Source organism: Nomascus leucogenys, chromosome 16, assembly GCF_006542625.1.
Source record: "Nomascus leucogenys isolate Asia chromosome 16, Asia_NLE_v1, whole genome shotgun sequence".
Classification (NCBI taxonomy): domain Eukaryota; kingdom Metazoa; phylum Chordata; class Mammalia; order Primates; family Hylobatidae; genus Nomascus; species Nomascus leucogenys.
Window position 1 is genome coordinate 30394342 of NC_044396.1, and position 16075 is coordinate 30410416.

Genomic DNA, 16075 nt, shown 5'->3' on the forward strand with positions numbered 1-16075 from the left:
AATGGTCGAAAGACGTGATTACAGTACACACCCTAAGGAGTAGACCCAACTAGACAATTAATATCAAGATTTCTTATACAAGAAAGTAATAGAGCTACATTCCAATGTAGCACAACATGGTTGAAAGAACTGTATAGGATGCACATTAAAGTGCTAGAAGAACATGGAAAAGACAAAAAGAATGCAATGTGAACCCCAGAACAACTTAGTCTTTTAATTATTCCCTAATGGTACAGTAATATAAAAGTTTTACTGAATGTCACTTATTTTCTGTTCTACGTAAATTATGGTAGCAAAGTAAACATGAATGCCATTGTATGCTATACCTCTTTTTAAAAATATATGTTAAAGGCTCAGATAAACAAATCTAGCCTATTTTAATCAACATTCTTGAACAGGGGTGGGCAAAACCAGTCTCAGCAGCATTCCCTTACAGACTTTGCTTTAATGGGATTTGTTTTTGCTTGGATGAACTAAATGGATTTAAGCCTATATGTGAGTCATTTGATTTCAAGATTGAGAGTATCTGTTCATGTCAGCAACAAAATGTTTATTTGGGAATAGCACAATTAACCATCAGCTAGGTAACCAAGGATGAGAATTATTTTCCCAGGCAGAGGAGGTAGAGCATTCAAAACAGGAGAAAAGATCTATGCAAAGGAAGCTGTTAGGATTCTTTTGCTGCAAGATGCTAAGATACAGCAGTGAGTGTCCTGAAATAAACTGAAAGGTAAATAAGAAGTCATGAAGGTTTTTATTCTTCTCTTGAGGTTTTCTATTTACTCGGCAGATCAACTGTTTTAAAATTTTGTTTAGAACAGCAGAAGCTTCATGGAGTAGATAGTATTATTTATTCATGATCTCCCATGACCTCTGTGCCCTTGCCATGGTTTCACTATGGGTTTAGTATGCTTCCTGACTGTGATGTCATAGGCCAATGTCATTTGGACAGACAGGATATGAGCAAACTTTGAAATGTACTTGTAGTATTTTATCTGTCTCTAGGACATCTGCATGCTTCATGGGGACAGCAAGTCACAAAAGGCCACTCATACCAAAAAACATGTGAAGACAATCTGAACTACCTGTCACAAAACCACCTCAGCAAATCCTAAAACCTATGAACAAAGAAAATGTTTGTCACTGTAAGATACGGACTTTGAAAGATGCTTATTACATAGCATTATTAAGGCAATTGTTGACTAATGCTTTCTCTTTAAATGTAATTTTAGCTGGGCCTAATATATAAAATGCAAAGCAGAATTGTTAGAGTTGATTGGCAGTGAGAGGCTCAAAACACCACTTTGGTTAGCTCTCTTTTACCTCTTCCTGGTGCCCTTGGTTTAAAGGAAATTCGATTGTTATTTGGGAATATAAAAGAATTTTAAGTGGAGGAGTACCACAATCAAATGTCTGTCTGTGCATACTGTACATGTTTAGAGCCAATTTAGTAACAGGAGTTTGAATGGAAAATGATACCAATGGGCAGAGAGAATGCTGAAGTATAAGAGACAGATGCTGAAGACCTGAAATAAGTGACAAGAGAAAGAGAAAAAGGGGGAATTTAAGACATTTTAGCAGAGTAGCTGACCTGACTAGAATATCAATGGGAAAAGTATCTAGGAAATGGTCCCCTCCTGTCCCCTGGTATTAATTCATACCCTTAAACAACAAAGATATAATATTTCCACCTTATCACATGTCTGTCTGATCACCTGTGGCAGAATAAGAAAGTGACTTAGTGAGCATTTACTATGTATCAGACAGTCGTAGATGAGAACCATAGTGGAGGAAAGATTTTTTTCTCATTCATTGCAAGATGCATGGCTGAGGTCCCTATAATAAAAGACAGATTAACAAGACAAAAGCATAAAAATTTATTTAATATAAGTTTTATGTGACACAGAAGCCTTCGTAAGGAAATGAGAACCTAAAGAAGTAGGTAAACCTGTATATTTTTTATGTTATTTTTGATTTTAAAAAGTGAATGGTCATGAAGAAATATGATTAGACAATAACAAACAGGTTGGGGGTGGGGGTAACTAGTCTTGCCTTTTTAGATTCTTCTCCGTGTGCCTATGTCTTCAAAGATAAGGATATTCCTTTCCTCTGGGTATAGGAATGGCACCTCTCAAATTTAGGTCTTATGAATTGCTTCAGAGAAGAAAGGCAAGGAGAAAGTGAAAGCAGGCTTCCTGAGTCTGCTGTTTCCTCAAATGCCAAGGTGCCATATTTTGGAGTAGCATGGTTTGAACCCCATCAGTACAGGAAAAAATACATGATACCTGTGGAAATTTGGACAAAATAATGAAAACTTGATAACCAGGTAATATTAATAAGTTATATATCATTTAATTTTCTTGTTTAAATATCAATTAGATAAGATAAAGAATGACGATGACGAAAATGATGATGATTATTTTAAAATCATGATTTCTCCAAGTAAGGAGAAGAAATTATAAAAACAGCCGATAGACTGAAATTAGAAACTATCGTATAATTCTTTTAAAAAACAAATTATTTTAATGGTCAGTATAGTTGAAAAAAACACATGGGCTCTGGCATTAAATAAAATAGTAGCTAAAAAGAAGATAATATGCAGTTGGGTAGACTTTTTGGTTTACATGGACTGTCAACAACTACCCTCTCAAACAGTCAGGCTCTACACAAGTCAATCTCTCAGGAACGGTGTTAGTCAAGCGAGAATCCTGAGCAGTGGCCGCCATATGGAAACAATAAAGGGTCAAAGAGGAATTGGAGACAAGTGCTCCTGCTCAGGAAATCTCAGTGGAGGCCAAAGGGTGTAATCGTCTGGTTCCCTAATTTATCTTCTTGTAACAGCACCCTTAGATCTCAATGCTGAATCAGAGCACTAAGCATCACTTCAAGAAACTAAGTGCTTAGCCGTGGATCACAGGGCAGGGCTGCTTTGATGCTCAGGGTTTGCAGACTGGTGAATTGGAAGCTTGAAGTTTTCACATTGAAGGAAACAACTTTGATATAAGCCTTGGGGCTGAAATATCAAGAAAGGACTTCTGAGAATCAATTGATGATAAAAGCTCTATCCTGTTTTAACTTACTTTTGTGTGTGTGAAAAGAATGATACCAATTATTCTGTTTGCTAAGCTGGTTGGTTGTTCCTGTGGGAGGATGCCCATACTCTATAGTAAAGGGATGCTAACCCAAAGAGACATGTCTAATGAAACCTTTAACGTAAGGAAATATCACCAAGAACCTTAGAACCTTCAGAATTGTTTCCACTTAAGTGGTATTAGATAGAATAGAAAGTATAAATATTCAGCTGCTTTAGGTAATGCATAAATAATGGGGTAAGAGATTCTCTCATATTGAATAGTATGAACTAATGCAATTGATTGCAAGCAATGAGACTCTCCAGGAAAAAAAAAAATGTCACTGGTCTTAAAACTCAGAAGAAATGTATTTGAGAGTATTAGAATAAATTTTCTAATACTAGAAAAAAAGATGCAAGTTTATTCAAATTTCAATGGTTATACCAAAATATTTGCTCAAGTACATATTACTCAGTGTCCTCCCAAAAGCCTGCAAACTTTAAAGTTACATATTATTATATTTACATACTACATACATTCAATATTGTTGGAGAAGTTATGTGCCCAAGCCATATGCACTTTAATATAGTGATGTTATATTAATCAACACATTTAAAGATGTCCTATAAGTGCAGGAGGGCTTTTTTACATCTGACCTAATTTTGCTAGTTTATAAAATGTAAAGATTAGATTAAATGAATTTTAAGGTCCCTTCCCACATTAGAACTATAGGATATTGAATACCAAATGACTGAATTGTATCATTAAGATATGTAAAACTTTCAAAAATTTTGCCATTTGGATATATCATATTGTTACTTTACATGTTTACAGCAGAATTCTCATAAATATCTATAGAGTATGTTAGAACTCTATGAAAATATGTGTCTGGACATATACTCATTTTTAAAATGAAGAAAACAGGAATTTTACAAATGGCTGTAGTAAATGTTTTCTGATTAGATGAAATATGAAAATTGATAATAAATATATTTATCACCTGATTAAAAATACACAAGAGATTGTAAATTCTGAGTTTACTCCACTTCTAAAATCATAGTTGAAGATTTGCCTAAGATTATTACAGTAATATCCTGTACTCTGACTTGAAAATAACAATAGCTATCACATCAATTTAATTACAAATTCTAAACAATTATTTCATTACTTTAATTACAAATTCTAAGTAATTATTTTAGGCATTAAGATAGTAAAAAATGTTAACTTTAAAATAAGCAAGCATGAAAAGTGGAAAAACCTATACATTCCCACAGACTATAGTCTCAGGCAAGTGTAAATAAATTCAAGACTCTTGTCAGACATTTCAGATATACATTTAAAAAGTCAATTATTCTAAATTCATGAAGTTGTCTAAGATCGTTTATTCTTCTATATTGATCATTACAATCATTATAAGCATGAACCCATTAATACACTGAAACTGTTTTTGTCAAGACTGCCAATGTCTTATGTAGCTAAGTTCAATGGTGAATTTTAGTTCTTATCTTACTATCCACAGCATTTTTAACAGGTGATTACTCTTCTCTCCTTGCAACACTTTTGACACTTGGTTTCCAAGACTTTCTACTCTCCTGGATTTCTTTTGACCTCACTGTTCCATTCTTTCCTTGTTTTTCACATCCTTGATCTCTTAAAATTGGAGTGCCAACAAGGCTTTTTCCTTGTTTCTCTTTGTTCTCAACATTCACTTCTTGGTCTCTCATCCCTTCTTTTTCCTTTAATACAATCTATATGCTGACAATTTTCAAATTCATATCTTTAATTCAAAACTTTCCCCCTGAACGCTTCAACTGAATGTGTAAACACACACACACACAAACACACACACACACACAAACACACACACATACAAAGGCTCATCTATAATATCTCTACTTTGGTGTCCAATAGATAGATAATACAAAAGAAAACTAAAATTGAGCTTTGGATAGTCTTCCTAAAACATATATATTTTACCACTTACTACTTTACCATGTAAACTTACATTTCTTTTTCAAGGAACAGTAGTCATTAGATATTTTCAAAGGACATTCCAAGTCATCTGTGTATCCCTTAATTCACAAATTCTGTGATAGCATATAACTTCTCTCTTAAAATTCAGAATAATACGACTGAAAGTTTAACTAGGCAAGTCAAATTCTCAATCACAATTATTGCAAATATTAAAATCTGTGGAAAACAACAATGCCTCTTTGAGAATGGCTGCTAAATTGCTCTCCCAACACTAGGACACGTGTTCAGGGTATGTGACTCAAATTTGTGGATTGCTACAACTATTAGTGGGCTTTCAGAGTCATTCACAAATAATGAGAATACTAAATCCTTATATGCCCACAAGCTCCTACAGTATTAATTAAATTATGCATGAAATTTTAACATGGATTAGCAACTATAATGTTACTCATGTATGTCTTATAGGAGCAATTAAATCTCTAATCCATCCCTGACGGCTCCAGTTCACAGAAATATTTATCTCTTCTGAAGTTCCAAAACATGTAATATTTATGCAACATATATAAGAGAGTTGGCAGATACCTCAATAGAGTCTTGAATCCAAGTCCCATTATTAACTCCATTCTCATATGAAAACCTGAGATTGAGAAAGATGAAACAATTTGCCAAAGCAAAGTGATATACTTTCTTTATATTTTACTTTCATACTTAAACTGACCCTATTTTAATAACTATCAATAGTAAACAGTTCAAAATAATTATAATACCTAAAATCAGACTACCAGTGTCTGATGAAGTAATATAATGTGAAGACACTGAAAACATAAGAAAGGTCTGATAAACATCTATGGATTTGTGGATTACAAAAGCTGCGTAGTAGAGGACAACACAGTAAGTCTAACAGCCATCACAAAATCAGTATTAAAAAGTTCAAAATTTAAAGGATAAATCTTCTCTGAAGGTTTTCTAACATACATTAATCTTACCACAAAACATTAAGAGTGATAATTAATACTATAACCTTTCTATGTAAAAAAAATAAGAGTAAGTTTCAACAGAAAATTTTCAAAAACCTAAACATTTACCTAAGAACTTTCTTCACAGAGACTGCTTCACAAAAAAAGAAAAAACTCTAACAATAATTTAAGTAAAAATTAACTTCCAAATTTTAGTTAAAGCAAGATATTTCTTGAAATGAATTTATGAGATCATTTGCAATGATCATTTAATAGTATCACAACACTAACAAGAAGAATTAATCTGAATATTTATTTCACCCAGAAGCCAAATTACATGTAACAATAAGAAAAAGTTGCTCACAAAATTTGAAGCATTGTTGGCAAAGAAAACAACTGCTTGGAATAAAGTTTTAAATATAAACCCCCTATGCATAAAAACACACTATAAGACATAGATGTAAATGGACTTTTTTTTTCCCACAACAATCACAGGCAAGAGAAGAACTAATTGAAAACCAATAAATTAAGTACAGTGCAGCAAGCGGTCTCTAGCTAACTCAGCCTATACATCAATAGGTCATTGTCAGTTAATTAAGTGAAGGCATAATCAGCTTAATTTATGTAGTTCACAGAAGTTAATGATATGATAGTACAGTACCTGACGTCTGACTTGTCCATATAACTTGTTTTATCCATTCAGTTCATTCTGTTGTTCCTCAGAAAAGATACTTTTTTCTGTAGCTCACTGTCTATGCTTGTCTTCCTACAGTTGATAGGAAATTTGACACTTAAAAAATGAAGACAAAAGAACACTTAAACAATTTATTTGACAAACAACCTGATATTTCAGCAAATTATTGTGCATTACATAAAGTAAACATAAACTGTAAAAAGAAATAGAAGTTTTCTTAAAATAAAAGTGAATATTGAATATTTGTGTAAATGTACATCATATGCATATATTTAATATAGAGTTATTAAAAAGATAAGCCAGTTAAGGAATTATAAAACATTGTGCAGTCATAAAATTTATATAAGCATGAACTTGAGAGATGTAAGAATTTATTGGTATATTTGTTAGCTGTGTTGCATTCCAACATTAGATTTTATACCTGCTGGTGGACGATCTTCTTTCTCAGGCAGAGTTCTTTTCCAATGTCTCTGAAGCTCATCTCTTTTCTCAAGCTGCAAGTTTACACACAAAGACAAACCACAATGTCAACCAATTGGACCTAACTTAAGGAACCTAGGAGATCGATTCGTAAAGCAAAGAATGAACAGGACCCTATTTCTGAAGTACGTTGCTCAAACTGCTCTTTCATTAAAAGATGCTCTTTCTTATTGATTTTGGCTTAAGTAATGAGAAAGCTTATCCAAAAATCTTTAGCATTTGGGCTCAAGTTAAGGAAATCAATACAGTCATTTCCCATTTGAACTGCATATGTGAGTTTTATGTACGAGAGACAAGACAAAGCCAAATTCAGATAAATCAATAGCATTGTCAATAGAACATGAAGCTGACAAATGGCGTTTTTCAGCAATTAAAGTAAGCTGTAAACATACAAAGACTAATCAATTACAATGTTTTGCCATTAACAGTTTTTAATTGGTATAAAAGTTGTATGTGAATGTGACTCTCCAGAAATGAAAAGAAGAGAACATATTTCAGCATTCTGTAGGACCATTTCACTAATGTTTCTTTGTGTGTGTGAACACACAGATAATTTTATATCTTTCAAAGTAAGTTAAGACCTTACTTAGGGAGAACGTATTTTAATATTAAGTAGTCTATATGAGTAAGCTACTGACATATAAGGGTGTACATACTGCATCTTTTCTTTTGGAATATGCTACACCAATCACTTTTAACTTTTCAGAGCATTTCAACATGTTTTTGCATCTATTAATTTAAAAATTAAAACAACTTGTAATTAAGTCAAAACGATAGCACTATTCCTAAACTTCAGGAATTAAAGCATAGGTTAACACATTTTTTAAAATAGTTATGTTCTTCAAAAACTTTAAGAAGTTGTTGGTTATATATAAAGAATTCTAGCATTTATTCAAATGTATTTTTTAAATCCGTTGTATCAATGATAACTTGTAATAAAAATACTAAGCCATTATGGATGCCATTACTCTGAAGTATTCATGAAAACTGCTGTACAGCTAGCCAAATATAATTCATAATGCACTAAGATAGGCATATCATTAAAATACAGATAAAACCTTTGTTTTTAATAAAAAATGATATAACAAAAGTAAAAGGTTAATTGAAAAGCAAAATAAACTACTGCGTTTGGTAAGGCACATTACCTAGATTAACAGAAATCAATGAAATCATTAAAACAATTAATAACTTAGAGCTCCATTCAGACTAAGATAAACTCTGTGGCTATTAGAATGCGGATACAAGGCTACAGAGACATATCTATTCTGACTGGCTAATTTCCTCTTCTCTGTAACAGTTCAGTAATATATGCAACTGGCATTATACGGCCACCCATTTCTTCCTGTTAAACAAGAGATCTTCCATGCTTTTTGCTCTCTATGCTATGTGCAGTATAAGAATCACACAGGCTTTACAGAAAGGTACATATTTCCCCTCAGTGTTCAAGATCTCAAATGGGCCATTAAAGCATCAGGAGTATTAAACAAAGCCTCATACTTGTTCAACCTGGATAGAAAATAATCAGAGTTCTACTCATCCTCCAATCATAAACAGGGATGTATATACAATGAAAGTATGCACAGAAGTCTTCTAAATGACTTTCAGGTATTTAGAAGATACACAAAGCCATAATGTACTTCTCTGAATATCATAATTGGAGAAGAAGTGAAAAATAAGCAAACTCTTGTATCTTCATGAGTTATACGAAAAGAACAACAATTATAATTATAGATGTTCTCCATTTGATTGATATATAAATAAAAAGTGACACTCTATAAACAGAACAGAAACCTAGGCCAGTGTTGTAAAACAGAAAGTAATGCTTGAGTTTTAACCCTTATTCCAAAGCTTTTGCCTTGACCTAAAGGAAGTTTATGTCTTAGTCCTGCTAAACAAAAAACAGAGATGACATTTTCAACCTATTTAAGAATCATTGCCACCCTCAAATGCTAAGACACATGCTTATATACTGTTTGACTTTTTTCATTCAGACTAACACCAAAAATAAAATGATTTTCATTGATAGCAATATAACAATGGAATAAGTCATTATTTTGGATTAAAAATTTTGTATTTAATAGGGGAAAAGCTGACCTTATTAAAGAAAAGCAAATCTTACTCATTATTTTAATCTCTAACTAAAGAAATGCAAATTATTAGTATTTATAAATATAAGCAATCAAAAACTGAAATCTTAAGTTTTTTGAAATGGATTCCGATGAATGATACTACAGAAGAACGTTTTATACAGACATCTAAGAAAACACATGAACAGTTATAAAATATCAAAAAACTGAAGAGAACAGAGTACACTAAAACAAAAAGAAGTTAATGCTTAATACCATATTTTAGGAAATGGACTATTTCAGTCTAGTTAGCATATTTCACATGGAAAATGTGTATAACTTAGGCAAAACCTTACAAAATCAACAGATGCAAATTTAATGATTTGCTATGATACACAAAAACTGAATTGCACCTGGGCTCTGGAGGCAGACAGATCTTGGCTTAACATCCCAGTTCTCCCATTTGTTAGCTCTAGTGACCTTTTTATTTTTCTCTGAGAGTTTCCTTTTCCGAAAAAAAGAGCAGAAAATAGTAGAATATTCCTATGGGGTTGTTGTGATAATTAGTTCAGATGACATATGTTGTACCTGGCACAATGCCTAGTACATAATAGGTCTATGGTAAATACCCCTTGGCCAAGTGAAAAAAATTAATTAATAAAAATGTCTCGTGATGATGCAAAATTAATAAAATAGTGAAATTTCAAAATATGTTGTCAGTCAAGTCATTTGTACGTGAATGTAATTAAGAAAACATTTATATTGTATCTGCAAAAACGTATCTGGAATAACCCTACTAACAAGTATCCAAATAGCTATGAAGTCATTCAATCACTCATTCACTCAACAAACTCATTGAACAGTATGTACCAGACACAATATGTTTAACCCTATATCAGACAGAATTTTTAAAGTGGCACTCATTAACAGAACCATTTTAAATGTAGCTGAAAATAATAAAGCAAGTCTTGTAGTTAATGCCAAAATAATATATACAAAATAAGAATTTGCTAAGCACCATTACCCGGAGAAGCAAAATCAGGCGAAAGTTACCTAACTTTCTGTTTCTGCCCTGGCTCAGACTTTACCAGAAGCTAAACACAAGAAGAACCAAGACTCAATCTTCTCTTCCAACAATGGGTATATGACCACAAGACTGTCTTTAAAATCAGATATTGTGTCCTCAAATACAAAATACAGAAAATAATACCAGCTTTTATCTTAGAGTTTGGGGTGAGGATTCAAAAAATATATAAATATAACCCTATAACCTCTAAAGAGCTATGCCCATTATTATTATTTTCATTATTATTATTACTATTTTTTTTTTTTTGAGACGGACCCTCACTCTGTTGCTTAGGCTGGAGTGCAATGGTGCAGTCTTGGCTCCGCCTCCTGGGTTCAAGCGATTCTCGTGCCTTAGCCCCCCGAGTAGCTGGGATTACAGGAGTCTGCCACCATGCCTGGCTAATTTTTTGTGTTTTTAGTAGAAACAGGATTTCACCATATTGGCCAGGCTGGTCTTGAACTCCTGACCTCAGATGATCCACCCACCTCAGCCTCCCAAAGTGCTGAGCTTACAAGCTTGAGTAACTGAGCCCGGCCCATTATTCTTAATAGAAAATGTAAGCAGCATACTTTTATTCTCCCAGCTATATTGAGTACTGTACAAGTTGCTGAGACTATTCATGCATTCTCTCTTCTCTATGCTGTGAGCTGCTATAGCTTTCTCCATCTGCATCTAAACCTACTCTTACTTCAAAACTCAGCTCAGACAGGCGTTCTTTTAGGAATCCTTTCTTGACCTTCTCTGCCTATTCAGCATTGATTCAAGTTCCATATCTGTGCTCCTAAAATTCCCTGTTATCTCTCTATACGACTACTTTCACTATTTTGTAATTGCCTTTCTACTTGTTTTCCTACATTACTACAGTGGAAGTTCCTGAAAATAGGAACCCAATCTTACTTGTTTTTGTATATTTGATATGACAAGTATTTCAACAAAAGTTTGTTGGTTGCATTAATAAATGAATTAATACTATGTTTGTAAACCAATTTTTTAGGGATTACTATATACTACACACCCTTCCAAGCATTAGATGTAAATTATCTCATTTTATTTTCAAAAAGAACCCTCTAAGATAATAAGTATGACTACTACTGAGAGATTAGGTGTGAGAGATAACATATGAGAGAGTAACTAATGGCCAAAATCACACAGATGGTAAATGGTGAATCTGAGATTCCAAGTTCTCTTAGACATTATACTAACTGCCTCCAACCAGCCAACTCTTAATTTATACAGGTTCAGAAATTGTGTTTTATCAATTTTGCAAGAAACAATAAGTCCTGATTTACTAACAGGTATGACAGAATTTCATACAAAATTAATAAATGTTATTAATTTCTACTAAGGTATAGAAATGGTAAGTAGACCAGCCAGAATAGTATTTTCTGCATTTCATGATCTCATTTTTGAAAGGCTATTTAAGACATTAAACTTGTTCATTCAGTCAACAGATATTATTAAGCACCTATTATGTAGCAGGTGTTTGAGATAAAGCAGTAAACCAGATGAGAGAAAAAAACATTGTATGAAGTTTATAGTCTGGCTAACTCTTATTTTGCACTTACTATGTGTCAGGCACTGTTCTGAGTACTTTATATGCATTCATTTATGTAATATTCATAACAACTCTACGACATTTTTATAATTATTACCCTAATTTTACAGATATGGACACTGAGGTAAAAGGGGGTTTAGTAACTTGCCCAAGATTACAGCTTTGAGAGCTGGACTCAATGTTTGAACCAAAATTTCTGTACAATGAATTTGAAATTAGGCAAGAGAACTGTATGTTAGTGGATCACATTATGCAGTCCAAAGGCAGGATGCCATGGACTCTGCTACAGAAAAATGACTGCCAAGAGTACCAAATCACTGGCTCCTTCACTCACAGCGTTTTGTTCCCTGTGTTGTGCTGCAGATGCACTGATACAGACCAACTTGCCAGTCAACTGTCATATTCGTCCATCAAAATTATCTCATACCTTGAAAGGTGTAATACAATGAAGTCAGCTACATTTTCTTCATGTGAATTACTGGCTGAAATTAAGAGGGAGTCCACTTGTATATATTTCCAAGGGTGGAAGATCTAGTTTATGCTTCCTTATTTAAAATTTGGAACAGGCTCAATTTTATACTTTAAGAGTGTACAGGTGCCTAGTCTTTAACTACAGCTGTTGCCTAAACTGGATCTAGAAATAAGCTTTTATATTACCAAATCACTCACAGCACTGAATTTTGTCTTTTGAGATCAACGGTACATTGTTAGCACATGGTATCAGCAAAGGCACAGAAAAGTTTTTATTACAGGCTTTTCATTGGGTAATATTTAAATATAATTTATATTATATAAATATTACATAAATCATTGATATAGTCTTGTATGTATTTAAATACTATTTCATCAGTTATATGCATGCTGCATTCTACAATGAAATAGCACCATTACCTAGAGCTATTTTGTTTTTCAGCTCTCCTCAAAATTATACCTCCTCAATGATTGCAGTAACATTGTATCTGAATTGAAAATTTGAAACCTAAAATTTCAGTAGCACTTAAAATGAAATAGAAACAAAAATTGATTAAAGATGTCTCCTTGGAAAATTTCTCAAATATGTACTTATGTTTCTGTTCTGTTCGGGTTGCTCTCTGTGACTGTCTTTTTTTTTTTTTTTCTTAACATATGTTAGTCCCATTCAATTTCTCTCTCAGTCCTCCACTAACACTTCCTCTCAATTCCAACTTAATCTTCTATCTGCTTTCCCATTAACCTTTCATATACACACTTGCTACCTCCTCTTTACTTCCTATCTGGCCCATTCATCTCTCATTTATTTCCTAATATAATAGATGTGAGAGAGGAAACTCAATTCTCTATAAAACAAATACAAGAATTAAGGTCTCAGAGATTAGAACACAGTATAACTCAGTTGCACTACCTGAAAACAAACATATTCACATATCTTTTTTCTCAGATCTTTTTTCACCTTCTTTTCCTAAACCAATATTTTAACAAAAAAAGTCATGTACTAATTTTTAATTCTTCTTTGCTCCATCAACTGCAATTTCTGTAAACTGCCCTTGAAATCACCTGTTTGAAAGATTTAAGTATATCTGGAATTTATCGTTGTACCTCTAGCACCTACTAGAGTGGTTGCCACAAAGTAGTGTGTCCGGAATTGGTGGGTTCTTGGTCTCACTGACCTCAAGAATAAAGCCGCGGACCCTCGCGGTGAGTGTTACATTTCTAAAGGTGGCGTGTCCGGAGTTTGTTCCTTCTGATGTTCGGATGTGTTCAGAGTTTCTTCTTTCTGGTGGGTTCGTGGTCTCGCTGGCTCAGGAGTGAAGCTGCAGACCTTCGCAGTGAGTGTTACAGCTCTTAAGGGGGCACGTCTGGAGTTGTTCATTCCTCCCCGTGGGCTCGTGGTCTCGCTGGCTTCAGGAGTGAAGCTGCAGACCTTCACAGTGAGTGTTACAGCTCATAAAAGCAGTGTGGACCCAAAGAGTGAGCAGTAGCAAGATTTATTGCAAAGAGCCAAAGAACAAAGCTTCCACAGTGTGCAAAGGAACCTGAGTGGGTTGCCACTGCTGGCTCGGGCAGCCTGCTTTTATTCTCTTATCTGGCCCCACCCACGTCCTGCTGATTGGTGGAGCCGAGTGGTCTGTTTTGACAGGGTGCTGATTGGTGCATTTACAATCCTTGAGCTAGACACAAAGGTTCTCCAAGGCCCCACCAGAGCAGCTAGATACAGAGCGTGGATTGGTGCATTCACAGAACCTGAGCTAGACACAGGGTGCTGATTGGTGTGTTTACAATCCCTGAGTAGATATAAAGGTTCTCCACGTCTCCACCAGACTCAGGAGCCTAGCTGGCTTCACCCAGTGGATCCCGCACCGGGGCTGCAGTGGAGCTGCCTGCCAGTTGTGCTTGCACTCCTCAGCCCTTGCGTGGTCGATGGGACTGGGCACTGTGGAGCAGGGGGTGGCACTCGTCGGGGAGGCTCGGGCCGCATAGGAGCCCATGGAGCAGGTGGGAGGCTCAGGCATGGCAGACTGCAGGTCCTGAGCCCTGCCCCGTGGGAAGGCAGCTAAGGCCGGGTGAGAAATCGAGCGCAGCGCCGGTGGGCTGGCACTGCTGGGGGACCCAGTACACCCTCCGCAGCCGCTGGCCTGGGTGCTAAGCCCCTCATTGCCCAGGCAGGCAGGGCCGGCCGGCTGCTCTGAGTGAGGGGCCCGCCAAGCCCACGCCCACCTGGAACTCCAGCCGGCCGGCAAGCGCCGCACGCAGCCCCGGTTCCCGCTCGCGCCTCTCCCTCCACACGCCCTGCAAGCTGAGGGAGCCGGCTCCCGCCTTGGCCAGCCCAGAAAGGGGGGCTGAAGGGCTCCCCAAGTGCCACCAAAGTGGGAGCCCAGGCAGAGGAGGTGCCAAGAGTGAGCGAGGGCCGTGAGGACTGCCAGCATGCTGTCACCTCTCAGTAGGCCTTCGATGAGTGATGAACAGAACGGAAATAAGTAAGTTTAATACTTGATAGTCAAGTAAATGGTTAAATTAAAGGAGAAACTGCTGTTCATACTAGCTGGCATGAGAAGGACAGAGTTGGATGAGGGCAGGCAGTCAGTACTCACAACTTGACCCTGCTATCCAGCCCCTCACTCTTCTCTCGGATTATCTTTTCTCATAACACCTAGGCTATCTATAGTTACAGGCTCAAAGACTCCAGCAGCTGAGGCTGCAATGAGTTGCTTGGTTTTGACCCCTAAGTAAATGGTGACTCAAATCTAACATTCACCTAAAATAAAAATCTAAATTTAAAACTCTCTTTAATGATTTTGTTTTCCTATTATTCCTATCTCCTTGTAACAGATTTTGATGCACATTGTCTGAATTAAATCCTCACATACTCTCCATACAACTTGGACTCATGTGAAGTTAGAAGTTCAAGTAATGCTCCAGATCATGCAGAACAGTGGTTTTCAAAATGGACTTTTTTCAGGGGCTCCTTTCAGGGGTTTTGAGTTTCTCATCCCCTTCTCAACACTTTAGTCAGAGAAGATCTGATTTACTTTATACGTTTGACTTCAGTGTGCATTTTTATTCGCAGAAAGAAATCTGTTATAAATTGTGAAATCAACTAAGCTAATTCAACCCTACCATCTAAAAATGAATAAAATCAGAACTAGGAGCATCAATAATTGACAAGCTGGTAGCAGAACCAAAATTTGAACCACGAAAATAGCAATGAAGGTCCTTAATTCACCAGGAATAATTTTTTTGTGGTTTACTATATTTGAGAATGTAGAATGGTTGATAAAAAGTGTATATTGGACAATGTAGTAAAGAAATTATTCTACTATAAATTTTTGCATTACTCCGGGTAAATCTCATTCCAAAAGTTAATTAATTCAATTTTTGAATTAACATATACTAAAAAAAGAAAGACATGTAAGACGATATGTTTTACTTAGTTAATAAATAAACTACTTTCATATCAGAGAATAGAAATCCATATATGATGGAATGGAGGCATGTGGTCACAGCAGACAACACTGTCATGTGTCACTTCAGATACATTCTCAGAAATGCATTGTTAGGTGATTTTGTCATTGCACACACAGAATACACTGACACAAACCTAGATGTCATAGCCTATTACTCATAGGTTACAAATCTATATAGCATGTTATGGTACTGAATGCTGCAGACAATTGTAACATAGCAGTAAGCATTTGTGTATCTAAACATATCTACACCCAGAAAAGATACAGTA